Source organism: Rhinolophus sinicus, chromosome 16, assembly GCF_057876585.1.
Source record: "Rhinolophus sinicus isolate RSI-liver-muscle chromosome 16, RSI-T2T, whole genome shotgun sequence".
Taxonomy (NCBI): Eukaryota; Metazoa; Chordata; class Mammalia; order Chiroptera; family Rhinolophidae; genus Rhinolophus; species Rhinolophus sinicus.
Window position 1 is genome coordinate 84,571,031 of NC_142516.1, and position 11,470 is coordinate 84,582,500.

Here is an 11,470-nt window from a genome sequence, read left to right on the forward strand (position 1 = left end):
TTGCAGATGACATGATGCTATATATAGAAAACCCTAAAGACTCCACCAAAAAGCTATTAGAAACAATCAACGAATACAGTAAAGTTGCCGGCTACAAAATCAATGCACAAAAGTCCATTGCCTTCCTATATACTAACAATGAAATCTCAGAAAAAGAAATACAAAAAACAATTCCTTTTGCAATTGCAGCAAAAAGAATAAAATACCTAGGAATAAACTTAACCAAGGATGTGAAAGACCTATATGCTGAAAACTATAAGACTTTTTTGAAAGAAATTGAAGAAGACACAAAGAAATGGAAAGACATTCCGTGCTCATGGATTGGAAGAATCAACATAGTTAAAATGGCCATATTACCCAAAGCAATATACAGATTCAATGCAATCCCCATCAAAATCCCAATGGCATATTTTAAAGAAATAGAACAAAAAATCATCAGATTTGTTTGGAACCACAAAAGACCCCGAATAGCCAAAGCAATCTTAAGGAAAAAGAACTATAATGGAGGTATCACACTTCCTGACTTTGGCTTGTACTACAGGGCTACAATAATCAAAACAGCATGGTATTGGCAGAAAAACAGACACATAGACCAATGGAATAGAATTGAGAACCCAGAAATAAAACCACATAAATATGGACAGATAATTTTTGACAAAGAAGCTAAAAATATACAATGGAGCAAAGACAGCCTCTTCAATAAATGGTGCTGGGTGAGTTGGATAGCCACGTGCAAAAGAATGAAACTGGACTGCTATTTGTCACCATGTACCAAAGTTAATTCAAAATGGATCAAAGACTTAAGCATAAGACTTGACACAATAAACTGCATAGAAGAAAACATAGGTACTAAACTTATGGACCTTGGGTTCAAAGAGCATTTTATGAACTTGACTCCAAAGGCAATGGAAGTAAAAGCTAAAATAAACGAATGGGACTATATGAAACTTAAAAGCTTCTGCACAGCAAAAGAAACCATTGACAAAATAAAGAGGCCACCAACTGAATGGGAGAAGATTTTTGCAAACAGTGCCTCCAATAAGGGGCTAGTATCCAGAATATACAAGGAAGTCATGCAACTCAACAACAAAAAAACAAACAACCCAATTGAAAAATGGGCAGAGGACTTGAAGAGACATTTCTCCAAAGAGGACATACAAATGGCAAATAGACATATGAAAAAATGCTCAACATCACTAATCATCAGAGAAATGCAAATCAAAACCACAATGAGATATCACCTCACCCCAGTCAGAATGGCTATCATCAACAAGACAAACAATAACAAATGTTGGAGAGGCTGTGGAGAAAAAGGAACCCTCATACACTGTTGGTGGGAATGCAGACTGGTGCAGCCGTTATGGAAGGCAGTGTGGAGGTTTCTCAAAGAATTACGAATAGAATTGCCATATGACCCAGCAATCCCTCTTCTGGGTATCTACCCAAAAAATCTGAAAACATTTAGAGATAAAGACACGTGTGCTCCAATGTTCATTGCAGCTTTGTTTACGGTGGCCAAGACATGGAAACAACCAAAATGTCCTTCGATAGATGAATGGATAAAGAAGTTGTGGTATATATACACAATGGAATACTATTCGGCGGTAAGAAAAGATGATATAGGAACATTTGTGACAACATGGATGGATCTTGAGAGAGTAATGCTGAGCGAAACAAGTCAGACAGAAAAAGCAGAGAACCATGTGATTTCACTGATATGGGGTATATAAACCAAGAACAACAAAAGAACAAGACAAACAAATGAGAAACAGAAACTCATAGACACAGACAATAGTTTAGTGGTTGCCAGAGGGTAAAGGGGGCGGGGGGTGGGGGGTGGGAGATGAGGGTAAGGGGGATCGAATATATGGTGATGGAAAGAGAACTGACTCTGGGTGGTGAACACACAATGGGATTTATAGATGATGTAATACAGAATTGTACAACTGAAATCTATGTAATTTTACTAACAATTGTCACCCCAATAAATTTAATTAAATAAAAAACAAAAAAAACAAACGATTAGGGTTAGGTTTAGGGTTAGGTTAGGGTTAGGGTTAGGGTTAGGGTTTCGGGTTAGGATTAGGGTTAGGGTAAGGGTTAGGGTTAGGGTTAGGTTAGGGTTAGCTTAGGTTAGTGTTAGGGTTAGTGTTAGGGTTAGGGTTAGGGCTAGGGCTAGGGCTAGGGCTAGGGCTAGGGCTTGGGTTAGGGTTAGGTTTAGGGTTAGGGTTAGGTGTTATGGTTAGGGGTTTGGGTTAGGGTTCGGGTTAGGTTAGGGTAGGTTTAGGGTTAAGGTTAAGCTTAGGGTTATGTTTAGGGTCTGGGTCAAGGTCAGGATCAGTGTCAGGGTCAGAGTTAGGGTTAGGGTTAGGGATAGGGTTACGGTTAGGTTTAGGTTTAGGGTTTGGATTAGTGTTAGGGTTAGGTTATAGGGTTAGGGTTAGGGATAGGCTTAGGGTTAGGGTTAGAGTTAAGGTTAGGTTAGGGTTAGGGTTAGGGTTAGGGTTAGTGTTAGGTTTAGGGTTAGGTTAGCGTTATTGTTAGGGTTAAGTTTAGGGTTAGGGTTAGAGTTTAGGGTTATGGTTAGGGTTAGAGTTAGGCTTAGTGTTAGGGTTAGGGTTTGTTTTAGGATTATGTTAGGGTTAGGGTTAGGGTTAGGGTTAGGGTTTGGGTTAGGGTTAGGTTACAGTTAAGGTTAGGGTTAGGGTTAGGGTTAGGGTTAGGGTTAGGGTTAGGGTTTGGGTTAGGGTTAGGGTTAGGGTTAGGGTTAGGGTTAAGTTTAGGGTCAGGGTCAAGGTCAGGGTCAGGGTCAAGGTCAGGGTTAGGGTTAGGTTTATGGTTTAGGTTTAGGGTTAGAGTTAGGGTTTAGGGTTAAGCTTAGCGTTAGGGTTAGGGTGAGGGTGAGGGTTAAGGTTAGGGTTTGGGTTAGTTTATGTTAGGGTTAGGTTTATGGTTAGGTTTAGGGTTAGGGTTAGTTTTAGGTTTGCGTTAGGGATAAGGTTACGGTTAGGGTTAGGGTTAGTGTTTAGGGTTAAGTTTAGGGTTAGTGTTAGGGTTAGTGTTAGGGTTAGGTTTTGGTTTAGGATTATGTTATGGTTAGGGTTTTGGTTAGGGTTCGGGTTAGGGTTTCGGTTAGGGCTTGGTTAGGGTTAGGTTTAGGGTTAGGGTTAGAGATATGGTTAGGTTTAGGGTTAGGTTTATGGTTAGGGTTTAGTTAGGGTTAGGGTTTGGGTTAGTGTTAGGTTAGGGTTAGGGTTTATGGTTTAGAGTTAGGGCTAGGTTTTGGGCTAGGTTTAGGGTTAGGGTTAGGGGTTATGTTTAGGGGTCAGGGGTTAGGGTTAGGGTTATGGTTAGGCCTTTGTTTAGGGTTAGGTTTAGGGTTAGGTTAGGGTTAGTGTTAGGGTTAGGGTTAAGTTTAGGGTTAGGGTTTATTGTTTAGGGTTACAGTTAGGGTTAGTGTTAGGTTTAGGTTTAGGGTTAGCGTTTAGTGTTGTTAGCGTTAGGGTTAGGGTTTAGGGTTAGGAATAGGGTAGGGTTAGGTTTAGGGTTAGGTTTAGGTTAGGATTAGGGTTTGGGTTAGGGTTAGGGTTAGGGTTAGGGTTAGGCTTAGGGTTAGGGTTACGGGTTAGGGTTAGGGTTAGGGTTAGGTTAGGGTTAGGGTTAGGGTTAGGGTTTAGGGTTAGGGTTAGTGTTAGGGTTAGGGTTAGGATTAGGGTTAGGTTTAGGGTTACGTTTAGGGTTAGGATTACGTTAGGGTTAGGGTTAGGGTTAGGGTTATGGTTAGGGTAGGTTAGAGTTAGGGTTTGGGTTAGGGTTAGTGGTTATGATTAGGGTTAGGGTTAGGGTTAGGTTAGGTTAGGGTTAGGGTTAGGGTTAGGGTTAGGTTTAGGGTTAGGTTTGAGGTTAAGATTAGGGTTAGGGTTAGGGTTAGGGTTAATGTTTGGGTTATGTTAGGTTAGGATTAGGGTTATGGTTAGGGTTAGGGTTAGAGTTAGGGTTAGGGTTAGGTTAGGGTTAGGGTTAGGGTTAAGGTTAGGGTTAGGGTTAGATTTAGGGTTAGCCGTAGGGTTAGGGTTAGGGTTAGGGTTTAGGGTTAAGGTTAGGTTTAGGGTTTGGTTTAGGGTTTAGGGTTACTTTTAGGGTTACGGTTAGGTTTAGGGTTAGGGTTAGGGGTAGGGTTAAGTTTAGGGTTTAGGGTTAGGGTTAGGGATAGGGTTAGAGTTAGGGATAGGGGTATGGTTAGGGTTAGGTATAGGTTTAGGATAAATGTTAGGGTTAAAGTTAGGTTTGGGGTTAGTGTTAGGGTTAGGGATAGGGTTTGAGTTAAGGTTATGTTAGGATAGGGTTAGGGTTAGGGTTAGGGTTAGGGTTAGGGTTAGGGTTAGGTTTAGGTTTCGGGTAGGTTAGCGTTAGGGTTAGGGTTAGTGTTAGTGTTAGGGTTAGTGTTTAGAGTTAAGGTTAGGGTTAATGTTAGGGTTAGGGTTTGTTTTAGGATTACGTTATTGTTAGGGTTAAGGTAGGGTTAGGGTTAGGGTTAGTGTTAGGGTTTGGGTTAGGCTTAGGTTAGGTTTAGGGTTAGGGTTAGGGTTAGCGTTAGGTTTAGGTTAGGTTAGAGATAGGTTTAGTGTTAGGGTTAGTGTTAGAGTTAGGGTTTGGGTTAGTGTTAGGTTAGGGTTAGGGTTATGGTTAGGTTTAGGGTTACAGTTAGGGTTAGGGTTAGGGTTAGAGTTAGGGTTATGGTTTAGGGTTAGGTTTAGGGTTAGGGTTAGGTTAGGGTTAGGGTTAGGGTTAGGATTAGGGTTAGGTTAGCGTTCGGTTTAGGGTTAGGGTTATGTTAGGGTTAGGGTTAGTGTTATTGTTAGGTTAGGGTTACTGTTTATGGTTTATGGATAGGGTTATGGTTAGGGTTAGGGTTAGATTTACGGCTTAGGATTAGGGTTAGGTTAGGGTAAGGGTTAGGGTTAGGGTTAGGGTTAGGGTTAGGGTTAAGTTTAGAGTTAGGTTAGCGTTATGGTTAAGGTTAGGGTTAGGGATTGGGTTAGTGTTTAGGGTTAAGGTTAGGGTTAGTGTTTTGGTTAGTGTGAGGTTTAGGGTTTGTTTTAGGATTGTGTTAGGGTTAGGGTTAGGGTTAGGTTTAGGGTTAGGGTTAGCGTTAGGGTTTGGGTTAGGTTTAGGTTAGGGTAAGGGTTAGGGTTAGGGTTAGGGTTAGGTTAGGGTTAGGGTTAGGGTTAGGGTTACGCATAGGGTTAGGTTTAGGTTTAGTTTAGGGATAGGGTTAAGGTTAGGTTTAGGGTTAGGGTTAGAGTTAGAGTTAGGATTAAGTTAGGGTTATGGTTAGGGTTAGTATTTGGTTTAGGGTTAAGGTTAGGGTTAGGGTTAGGATTACGTTAGGGTTAGGGTTAGGGTTAGGGTATGGGTTAGTGTTAGGTTAGGGTTAGCGTTATGGCTAGGATTAGGGTTAGGGTTAGGGTTAAGTTAGGTTCAGGGTTAGTGTTAATGTTAGGTTAGGGTTAGTGTTTAGGGTTTAGGGATAGGGTTAGGGTTAGGGTTAGGGCTTAGGGTTAGGGTTAGGGTTTAGGGTTAGGGTTAGGTTTAGGGTAAGGTTAGGGTTAGGGTTAGTTTAGGGTTAGGGTTAGGGTTTGGTTTCGGATTATGTTACGGATAGGTTTAGGTTTATTATTAGGTTTAGGGTTAGGGTTAAGGTTAGGGTTTGGGTTAGTGTTAGGTTCGTGCTGGGTTAGGGGTAGGGTTAGGATTAGGGTTAGGGTTTAGGTTAGGGTTAGGTTAGGGTTAGGGTTTGGGTTAGGGTTAGTTTACGGTTTGGGTTAAGGATAGGGTAGGGTTTGGGTTACGGTTAGGTTTAGGATTATGGTTAGGTTTAGGGTCAGGGTCAAGGTCAGGTTCAGGGTCAGGGTCAGGGTTAGGGTTAGGGTTAGGTTTAGGGTTAGGGTTAAGGTTAGGGTCAGGGTTAGGGTTAGGTTAGGGTTAGGTGTTAGTGTCAGGGTTAGGGTTAGGGTTAGGGTTAGGGTTAGGTTAGGGTTTGGGTTAGGGTTAGGGTTAGGTTTAGAGTTACGGTTAGGGTAGGGTAAGTGTTAGGGTTAGGGTTAGGGTTAGGGTTAGGTTAGGGTTAGGTTTAGGGTTAGGGTTAGGCTTAGGGATAGGTTTAGGGTCAGGGTCAAGGTCAGGGTCAGGGTCAGAGTCAGGGTTAGGGTTAGAGTTAAGGTTAGGTGTTAGTGTCAGGGTTAGGGTTGGGGTTAGGGTTAGGTGTTAATGTCAGGGTTAGGGTTGGGGTTAGGGTTAGGGTTAGGTTAGGGTTAATGTTTAGAGTTAGGCATGTGTTTAGGGTTAGGGTTAGGGTTAGGGTTAGGGTTTGGTTTAGGATTATGTTAGGGATAGGGTTAGGGTTATGGTTAGGGTTAAGGTTAGGGTTGGTGTTAGGGTTAGGGTTAGGTTTAGGGTTAGAGTTAAGGTTAGGTTAGGGTTAGGGTTAGTGTTAGCGTTAGGTTTAGGGTTAGGGTTAGGTTTAGGGTTAGGTTAGCGTTAGGGTTAGGGTTATGGTTAGGGTTAGTGTTTAGGGTTAAATTAGGGTTAGTGTTAGTGTTAGGTTTAGGATTATGTCAGGGATAGGGTTATGGTTTGCGTTAGGGTTAGGGTTAGGGTTAGGGGTAAGTTTAGGGTTAGGTAGCCTTAGGGTTAGTGTTAGCGTTAGGGTTAGGATTATGGTTAGGTTTAGGGTTAGTGTTAGGTTAGGATTAGGGTTATGGTTAGGTTTAGGGTTAGGGTTACCGTTAGGTTAGGATTATGGTTAGTGTTATTTTTAGGTTAGGGTTAGTGTTTAGTGTTTAGGGATAGGGTAGGGTTAGTGTTAGAGTTAGGGTTAAGGTTTAGGGTTAGGGTCAGGTTTAGGGTTAGGTTAGGGTTAGTGTTTGGTTTAGAGTTAGGGTTAGGGTTAAGCTTAGGATTACGTTAGGGTTAGGGTTAGGGTTAGTGTATGGGTTAGTGTTAGGTTAGGGTTAGCCTTATGGCTAGGTTTAGGGTTAGGGTTAGGGTTAAGTTAGGTTTAGGGTTAGTGTTAATGTTAGGTTAGGGTTAGTGTTTAGGGTTTAGGGATAGGGTTAGGGTTAGGGTTAGGGTTAGGGTAGGGTTAGGGTTAGGGTTAGGGTTAGGGTTAGGGTTAGGGTTAGGGTAGGGTTAGGGTTAGGGTTAGGGTTAGGGTTAGGGTTAGGGTTAGGGTTAGGGTTAGGGTTAGGGTTAGGGTTAGGGTTAGGGTTAGGTTAGGGTTAGGGTTAGGGTTAGGGTTAGGGTTAGGGACAGGGACAGGGACAGGGACAGGGACAGGGACAGGGACAGGGACAGGGACAGGGACAGGGACAGGGACAGGGTTAGGGTTAGGGTTAGGGTTAGGGTTAGGGTTAGGGACAGGGTTAGGGACAGGGACTGGGACAGGGACAGGGACAGGGACAGGGACAGGGACAGGGACAGGGACAGGGTTAGGGTTAGGGTTAGGGTTAGGGTTAGGGTTAGGGTTAGGGTTGGGTTAGGGTTAGGGTTAGGGTTAGGGTTAGGGTTAGGGGTTAGGGTTAGGGGTTAGGGTTAGGGTTAGGGTTAGGGTTAGGGTTAGGGTTAGGGGTTAGGGTTAGGGTTAGTGTTAGTGTTAGAGTTAGGGTTAAGGTTTAGGGTTAGGGTCAGGTGGAGGGTTAGTTTAGGGTTAGTGTTAGGGATAGGGTTAGCGTTAGGGTTAGGGTTAGGGTTAGGGTTAGGGTTAGTGTTTAAGTTTAAGGTTAGGTTTAGTGTTAGGGTTAGTGTTATGGTTAGGGTTTGTTTTTGAATTGTGTTATGGTTATAGTTATTGTTAGGTTTAGGTTTAAGGTTAGGGTTAGGGTTAGGGTTTGGGTTTGGTTTAGGGTTAGGGTTAGGGTTAAGGTTAGGGTTAGGGTTAGGGTTAGGTTAGGGTTAGGGTTAGGGTTAGGGTTAGGGTTCGTGTTAGGGTTAGGGTTAGGGTTAGGTTAGGGATAGGGTTAGTGTTAGCGTTAGGGTTAGGGTTATGGTTAGGTTTAGGGTTAGTGTTAGGTTAGGGTTAGGGTTATGGTTAGGTTTAGGGTTAGGGTTAGGCTTAGGTTAGGGTTATGGTTAGTGTTATTTTTAGGTTACTGTTAGTGTTTAGTGTCTAGGTATAGGGTTAGTGTTAGTGTTAGAGTTAGGGTTAAGGTTTAGGGTTAGGGTCAGGTGGAGGGTTAGTTTAGGGTTAGTGTTAGGGATAGGGTTAGCGTTAGGGTTAGGGTTTGTTTAGGATTATGTTAGGGATAGGTTTAGGGTTAGGGTTAGGGTTAGGGTTAGGGTTATGGTTTAGTGTTAGAGTTAGAGTTAGGGTTAGGTTAGTGTTGAGTTAGGTTTAGGGTTAGGTTAGTGTTAGGTTAGGGTTAGGGTTAAGGTTTAGGGTTAGCTTTAGGGTTACGGTTAGGTTTAGGGTTAGGCTTAGGGTTAGCGGTAGGGTAAGGTTTAGGTTTAGGGTTAGGGTAAATGTTAGGGTTAGTGTTAGGTTTAGGGTTAAGTGTAGAGTTCGGTTGAGGGTTAGGTTAGGGTTAGGGTTAAGGTTAGTGTTAGGTTAGCGTTAGGGTTAGGGATATGGTTAGGGTTTAGGGTTAGGGTTAGGGTTACAGTTAGGTTTAGGGTTAGGTTTATGGTTAGGTTTAGATTTAGGTTTAAGTGTTAGGGTTAGAGTTAGAGTTATGGTTAGTGGTAGTTTTAGGAGTAGGTTTAGGTTTAGGTTAAATGCTGGGTTAGAGTTAGGGTTGGGGTTAGGTTTAGGGTTGGGATTAGGGTTATCTTTAAGTTTAGGTTAGGGTTAGGGTTAGGGTTAGGGTTAGGGTTTGGTTTAGTGTTTAGGGTTAAGATTAGGGTTAGTGTTAGGGTTAGTATTAGGGTTAGGGTTTGGTTTAGGATTATGTTAGGGTTAGGGTTAGGTTCAGGTTTAGGGTTAGGGTTAGGTTTAGGGTTATGGTTTGGTTTAGGTTTAGGTTAGGGTTAGGATTAGGGTTAGAATTAGGGTTAGGGTTTGGGTTAGGTTTAGGTTTAGGGTTAGGGTTAGGCTAAGGTTAGGTTTAGGGTCAGGGACATGGTCAGGGTCAGGGTCAGGGTTAGGGTTTGGGTTAGGGTTATGCCTAGGTTTAGGGTTATATTTAGGGTTATGTTAGCGTTAGGGTTAGGATTAGGGTTATGTTAGTGTAAGTGTTAGGGTTATTGTTAGCGTTTAGGGTGAAGGGTAGTTTTAGGGTTAGGGTTAGGGTTAGGGTTACGGTCATGGTTTGGGTTAGTTTTAGGTTAGGTTTAGGGTTATGGTTAGTTTTAGGGTTAGGGTTAGTGTTAGGTTAGGGTTAGGGTTAGTGTTAGTGTTAGGTTAGGGTTAGTGTTTAGGGTATAGGGATAGTGTTAGGGTTAGGCGTAGGGTTACGTTAGGGTTTAGGCTTAAGGTTAGGGTTAGGGTTAGGTCAGGGTTAGGGTTAGTGTTAGAGTTGGGGTTTAGAGTTAGGCTTAGGGTTAGAATTAGGATTAGGGTTAGGGTTAGGTTTAGGTTTAGGTTTAGGGTAAATGTTAGGGTTAAGGTTAGGTTTGGGGTTAGGGTTAGGTTTAGGGTTTGGGTTAGGGTTAGGTTTAGGTTTAGGGTTAGGCTTAGGGTTAGGTTTATGGTCAGGTTCAAGGTCAGGGTCTGGGTCAAGGTCAGGGTTAGGATTAGGGTTAGGGTTAGGGTTAGGGTATGGGTTAGTGTTAGGTTAGGGTTAGCCTTCTGGCTAGGTTTAGGGTTAGGGATAGGGTTAAGTTAGGTTTAGGGTTAGTGTTAATGTTAGTTTAGGGTTAGTGTTTAGGGTTTAGGGATAGGGTTAGGGTTAGGGTTAGGGTTAGGGTTTAGGGTTAGGGTTAGGGTTTAGGGTTAGGGTTAGGTTAGGGTAAGGTTAGGATTAGGGTTAGGTTAGGGTTAGGGTTAGTGTTATTGTTAGGTTAGGGTTAATGTTTATGTTTTAGGGATAGCGTAACAGTTAGGTTTAGGGTTAGGGTTTACGGTTAGGGTTAGGGTAGGGTTAGGTTAGGGTTAGGGTTATTGTTAGGGTTTGGTTTAGGTTTAAGTTAGGGATAGGGTTAGGGTTAGGGTTAGGTTAGGGTTAGGGTTAGGGTTAGGGTAAGGGTTAGGGTTTGGGTTTGGTTTAAGGTTAGGTTAGGGTTAGTGTTAGGGTTTGGGTAAGGGTTAGGGTTTGGGTTAGGGTTAGGCTTAGTGTTAGGTTTAGGATTAGGTTTAGGTTTAGGGTTAGGGTTAGGGTTTGTTTTAGGAATATGTTAGGGTTAGGGTTAGGGTTAGTGTTTGGTTTAAGGTTAGGTTAGGGTTAGTGTTAGGGGTAGGTTAGGGTTAGGGTTTGGTTTAAGGTTAGGGTTACGGTTAAGTTTAGGGTTAGTGTTAGGGTTAGTGTTAGGGTTAGGGTTTGTTTTAGGAATATGTTAGGGTTAGGGTTAGGGTTAGTGTTAGGTTTTGGGTTTGGGTTAGGGTTAGGTTAGGGTTAGGGTTAGGGTTAGTGTTTGTGTTAGGGTTAGATTAGGTTTAGGGTTAGCGTTAGGGTTAGGGCTAGGTCTAGGGCTAGGGCTACGGTTAGGGTTAGGGTTAGGGTTAGGTTTAGGGTTACACTTAAGTTTAGGTTACGGTTAGGATTAGTGTTAGTGTTAAGTTAGGGTTAGTGTTTACGGTTTAGGGATAGGATTAGGGTTAGGGTTAGGGTTAGGGTTAGGTTTTGGGTTAGGGTTAGGGGTAGGGTTAGGGTTTGGTTTAGGATAATTTTAGAGATAGGTTTAGGGTTAGGGTTAGGGTTAGTGCTAGGGTTTAGGTTTAAGGTTAGGGTTAGGTTTAGGGTTGGTGTTAGTGTTAGGGTTAGGGTTAGAGTTAAGGTTAGGTTAGGGTTAGTGTTTGGGTTAGGGTTAGGGTTTGGTTTAGGTTTAGGCTTAGTTTAGCGTTAGTGTTAAGTTTAGTGATAGGGTTAGGGTTAGGGTTATTGTTTAGGGTTAATGTTAGTGATAGTGTTAGGGTTAGTGTTAGGGTTAGGGATTGTTTTAGGATTATGTTAGGGTTATGGTTTGGGTTAGGGTTATGTTTAGGGTTCGATTTCGGGTTATGGTTTGGGATAGTGTTAGGTTAGGGTTAGGGTTAGGGTTAGGGTTAGGGTTAGGGTTTGGGTTTATGTTAAGTTTATGTTTAGGGTTAGGCTTATGGTTAGGTTTAGGGTCAGTGTCAAGTTCAGGGTCAGGGTCAGGGTCAGGGTTAGGGTTAAGGTTTAGGTTTAAGTTTAGCGTTAGGGTTAGGGTTAGGGTTTGGTTTAGGGTTAGGTAATGGTAGTTTTAGGGTTTGGGTTAGGTTAGCGTTAAGTTTAGGGTTAGGGTTTTGGGTTAATTTTAGGGTTAGGGTTATGATTAGGGTTAGGGTTGGGGTTTG